Source organism: Poecilia mexicana, unplaced genomic scaffold (genome assembly GCF_051168715.1).
Source record: "Poecilia mexicana isolate PSO_F unplaced genomic scaffold, ASM5116871v1 scaffold_22, whole genome shotgun sequence".
Classification (NCBI taxonomy): domain Eukaryota; kingdom Metazoa; phylum Chordata; class Actinopteri; order Cyprinodontiformes; family Poeciliidae; genus Poecilia; species Poecilia mexicana.
In genome coordinates this window covers 19873027-19879026 of record NW_028263391.1, presented here as the reverse complement: position 1 = coordinate 19879026, position 6000 = coordinate 19873027, and positions in this window count along the sequence as shown.

Below are 6000 nucleotides of genomic sequence, written 5' to 3'. Positions count from 1 at the left end.
ATGTTCAACATAATAGCACTGACAGGCTTTTGCTAGGGAAATCAGTCCGGCAAAGGGACATGCCAACGATAAGACATCCAGCTTTGAAATTCTATTTCTCCGTATCAGAATTAAATCTGGACTTTATATTTCTTTTTGCCCAGGCGCAGGCTCTCTCTGGTCGCTTCCCGGCCTCTGCTATTTGATCAGAGGGTGACAACTAATACTTACCCCAGAGATCCTTGGCTTTCTCCATTTTCTGGGACTTTGGACCTTATTTTTTTCTTTGCCTTGTTATTTTTCCCTCCTCCTTTTTACTCATATTGGTTGTCAAAATCTCAGATGATTTTGTCCATCCTCGGGATGTAATGCACCACAACACAGTGAAAGTCTGTAGACTTTAAAGATGCAGTTGCACACCTGAGGTCTATGTGCACAGAACTGACAAACGCTCATGTGTAGTCAAGCTAAATCAAAGAGCACTTTAATGTGAGTCACGTGAATAAAAATAAGGAGTTACATGATGCAGGACTTCAGCTCAGTTCTTTGCAGCAACTTTCTTTGCGTGCACACGGGCTACATGTGCTGCTGTGTATCTCTGGTTGAACGTATCCACGAGCAGCAGCAGCTCTGTGATCATTAGCAGAAGGAACGCTTCCCAGCAGTATCAGAGCCAATCTGATATCCACGTGGCTCCCAACAACAGCACTGGGGCCCTGCAGATAATTAATCTATTTAGCTGAGGGGGTGGAAAGCCACCCATCGCTGGGTCAGATAAGTTTGTGGATTTACACATTTTAAAGTCATCCAGTCCCTCAATGGCACCAAACTGTGCAATATTCTAATGCCATTAATTACTATTTCCGATTGGATGCTCTCGGCTGTGTCTAGACCAGCTGTTTCATCAACCGTGTGTGTGTGTGTGTGTGTGCGTGTGTGTGTGCGTGCATGGATGCGCGTGTGCTTATATGTGTATATGTCTGTGTACATGAGATGCCCATGCTTCATGGGGGCACATTATAAAAAGTAACTGCAGTAATTCAGTCCATCGGTGCAGAGAAATGTGGGTCTGTTTGTACGCATTTATGACTGGAAACGAAACATTTTTTTTTTTTTTTTAGAAGAACAAGAACTGGACGCTTCATTACTGCTACCACAGATCTGCCAATGTTGAACAAGCTCTCCACCTGTGACAGCACAATCCTGAAGCTCTTAGTTTTTGTATTGGGATCCTTTTAACCAACCACAAGTCCATCATTTAATCAGGTAATATAAGCAGACTGCACAGTGGAGTAGCTGGGATCACTGCTGCCTTGAAGCAAGATGGTATTTCAGCCTGGGTTCTTACTCTCCCTGTGCATGTGTGGGTTCTCTCCGGCTTCCTCCCACACTCCAAAAACATGACTGTTAGGGTAAATGGTCTCTCTAAACATGCCTGTTTGTCCTGTGTGTATGTGTGTGTGCATAATTATTGCTGTTGAAGTTTGCCACTGATTTGGCTCTCTTCGCTGCATGACTGAAGCAGTGGATGAGACTTAGACGTCATCACCACACGTAGTTTCAAGTCGGCAACACTTATTAACCTGTAAAGATGTTTGTGGATGTCTTTCTTCATGGAGTTCTGACTCTGTGTCCCAGAATGTCCTATCGGAGGAAATGTGCCTGGAAAACCTTGAAAGGGAGATGATTCTGGAGTTATTCTGGTCTGATAAACTGCATCTAATTACTTTGGTGTGAAGGAACAGCAGCTCTACTTTCACCTTCCACCATCATTCTTACTTTTATTCCTCCACTTGATCCAGACCTAAAGGGAACATTCAAAAAGGGATAGTTAGTCAATAGATTAAAATTGACTAATTAAGTCATAAAATGAGTTGGAATCCCAGCCAGAGAGCTGCTATTCTTTGAAACCTTCTGAGATCTCATGATCGTCACAGTTTGACATGTTGGCGTGAGATTCTGTATCTGGTCAGCAGTCATATCAGCGTTTCTGAGTGTGAAACTATCAGATAAAGAGACGGCACCATGCCTTTGTGGCACCTCAAAAGACTGATGACATAGAGGCCTCGTCGTCATATCATATCAGCACACCATACTCAACATGTTGCATTAATACACCTGCAGGAATATGCAAAATCATTACATAACAGTTATTGAACTAAGATCAAATTTAGGAGCTTGACAAGAATTTAGTGTTTTGTTGTATTTATTAACCCTTTGTTTACAGTGATCAGTGCCTTCTGTAGCTGTCAGAGGGACATCAGCATCTCCAGCCAAAGATTTACACATTCCAGGCATGCACTGGTGGGGGGTGGGGGAGGAAACGGAGACGGTGAGGGAGGGGTGCTCCTGGGTTCCCTGCTCTGACATTGTGAGTGTCAGACTCCGATCACTTTAATCAGAGCGAGGATATGCATGATAAAACGGATAAGGGACTTTAATCAAAAAAATTCGCTGGTCTGGAAACGTGACACACTCCGACAAGCACGCCTCACCCTCCCCTCCCCACTCCATCAACCCCCAGTGTCACCACCACCACCGCCCCGGTCTGAGCACACCATGAATATGCATGGGCCAGCCACGAGATGGGTCGCACATTAAAACCGGGCGGCGGAGGAAAGAAAAACAAAACATCCTCACGCATTTTCATAGACAACAAATATCACTCTGCCTCCTCATAACATGCAGAAGCAAAGCAGAAATCACAGAGAAGCGGTGGTTTCTCCACTTACACCTTTACTCTTTATCATGTGTTCGTACGAGTCATGTTCCCACTCAGCAGACGGGGTTTCGGTACGCTCTGCTGCTGGTTAATGATAAATTACACATGTTGGCATTGCCATGCATACGCCTGGCCTGACGTGAAACATAAATACCCTCATTTGGATCAGTTCAGACATTCACCATAAATGAATGTGTGTGGAGACATTATAATGGGACAGGGCAGAGCAGTGTGCTGCAGAACACCGCAGGAATCAGTGGAATAGCCAACCAGAATCTGAGCGGCTGCAGGGTGTTGAAGAGATACAAGCAATACAGTTGAACCAATCAGTGTTTTTCTCATCCGATCTATTACAGCAGAAATCCAGGTTTAACAACTATGCAGTTTGGTTTTCCATCACACTATTGCACTCTTCTAGTTGTAGCTCTGTCAGTAGCAGTGGTACTTTGTGATGGTGTATCTGACATTTTTTTTATTTATTTTCAGAAGAATTTAACTTGCTACAGTAAATATTTCCCTAAAGTATAATTTTAAAAACATAGTTTGTCTGAGAACATCAGCATCTAATCAAATCCTTGAATTTTTTTTTTTTTTTTTTACAATTTTTCAAGGATTTGCATTGTGATTTAAAAAAAAAAAAATCTTATTTACCTACGTTTGGTCAAGTGTTATTGGTTTTAATTTTCATCTTTATCTTTTATGTCGCTCCATTAAAAAAAAACAAAAAAACAAATGAAATAAATGTATTAATGGAAAGTCAAAGATTGCATAGTTTTATTACAAAGGTGGAAAAATATTTCTATAATTACAAAGATGAAGGTAATGTTTTACTCATGAGCTACAGAAGTAATTTTAAACCTGAGATTCAAACATTAATGCAGTTTTCTACTACAAATCAAAGAACATTTCCTTTGATTATCAAAGATCTAAGAAAAGATTTATTACTACATAGTACAAACTTTGACAAATGAGTCACTTTGTGTTTATTTGAAATGACACAAAACAAAGAAAAATAAGACATCAAAATCTTTAACAGAAAACACGATCCTGTCATGGCTGATGTGTCTAGCATATCAGCATCATTCAACAGTCTAATTGTCTGTATGTGATCCTTGCTCTCCTGTTCGTTACCAGTTGGTGTCTAAACCTCATTCTGAGCCTGTCCGGCATTGGTCAGAACAACATTCAGGACAGATGTCACATCAGCTCGGACCGCCACTCACTCTTCCACACATCAGAGCTAATGAAGTGTGTTCCAGTGCCATGGAGGGACCTGTAAGGGAGCCGCAGTGACTCAATTTCTGTGTAATTGCTTCCTGAGCTATGCTAATTAATTAGCACATACATGCATCTCTGAGCGGGTCATACATGCTGAGCCAGATGGTGAAAAAGAAAACACGTATGTGCGTGAAGTGCTATCAGGGAACGAATAAACAGTACATTGCAGCCGTAGCTGCTGACATTAGCATAATGTATTGGCTGCAATGCCACAGACAATAAAGACAATTAGCTGCATGGTGGCGGGAACACTTCCTGAGAGGCCCCACTTCAGAGACGAATGGAACCTCTGGCACATTTTCAACTCTGATGGCTTCATGTTCTCTGTGTCCGTCAGCACCTCATGCGTGTGGATTCTTGATTTAGTTGCCGAAGCAGAAATGATTATTATTATTGGTAGGAAGGAATTAGAACAAATCCTTTTAAATCAGGGGCTGATTGTTCGGCCAAATATGGCCTGAAGTTTGTGATTATAACATGACTAAATGTCAAAAAGGTGCACTAGGCACTGTGAGTGGGATGTTTCTTCATCTCCTCAGGTTTGTGGTGAGGGATGAAACAGTATGAGTGTCAGTCAGCTTGTCAACATAATCAGAGGAAGCATGTAGTGTGACTTAGTGGATGCAGATTTGTGGCACGATCTTGCTAGTGTTAGTGAGAGAATAGGAAAACTTTGCAATAACATAAGTGGACTGCAGATGCTATAGAGTAGAATCCTACGGATGCAACTGTGTCCCACCCCATAGATACACAACTGCCTGAACCTTGGTACAGATGTTATTTGCATGCTCAAAAATCCTCCATAGTCTATTGCACTTTATTGGGCAGCCAAGTGTGTTAATACACCCTGGAAGAACTCATAAAGATCATCGCAGTAAATTAGTTATCTGATCATTGAGCAGAGTTCCAGAACCTGTTTGGACAGTGAGGAGAAACAAGACGGGACTAATTGAGGCTTAACCATCTGCATAGTTTTAGTTTTAGTGAATGTCAACTGAGTTGATTCTGCAGCACAATTTCTTTAGAAATGACTTTTGGTCTAACACTGAGTAAAAATATCAGGTGTGACTTTACAATAACATGAATTTGCAGTTTCAAGGGATTTATTATTGCTTTTATTAGCTATCTCAACCCAAGTTGTGTCTACCTTTAAAATTAAAGACTCTGCAGAGTGTCTTTCTGTTCATTTGGAGGCAAATGGAAAGAAAACAGCCAGTTGATTTTCTCCTCTCTCTTCTCAGTTACCGACTCACCTTCCAGAACAAATCCTTCTAATTCAGGGGCTGATCGTTCGGAGGCCGAGGAGCTTGTTAGTGTAATGATTAAGTTTAACCAGCCCTCTAAGAATATATGGTTGCGCTTCAGCTGAGCAGAACAGTGTAATGGTTTGGAAATGAGACAGAGGAGGGAGGAGGCAGAGGGGAGAAAAGATGGAAAAGAGGAGGAGTGCATCTTTCCTTTTTCTATGACTCGAAGTTTGCTGAACAGACGTTTAATCATCCCCGCTGCTCAGAGCCAAGCAACTGTGGTAAACTGGTGAAAGGTGTGAAATTCACACACCATCTGCCTGCTACTGTCCCTGCAGATAGTCAGGATATTGATCCACTGATTGTCCTGTTGGTCAACAGATGTGGCCACGTTCATTCTGCACAAACTAAGGTTTAGTTATTGATCTGTCTCTGCTTCATATAGTGAGTAGGATTATGAACTCGAGTTTGTCAAAAGTCTATCAGTGACATTTCACATCAGTGTCATTCTGGAAATTCATGAGGAGAAGCTATGGGAGAAGTCCTAATTAAATAAAAACATTAAAATGACTCAACAGTCATTTTAATGTGGGTCTTTTAAAGTACTTTTAATTGTGGGTAGGTTTCAAAAAGAGAAAAACGCATAATAAGGATAGAAAATGAAACACAGAATAAACTTTAGACATTATTAATAAATTGCTCCACACAGTTTACTGTATGGTTTTACTACTGAATCATGAGGTGTACTTAGTGTCAGACAGAGGCTATGCTTTC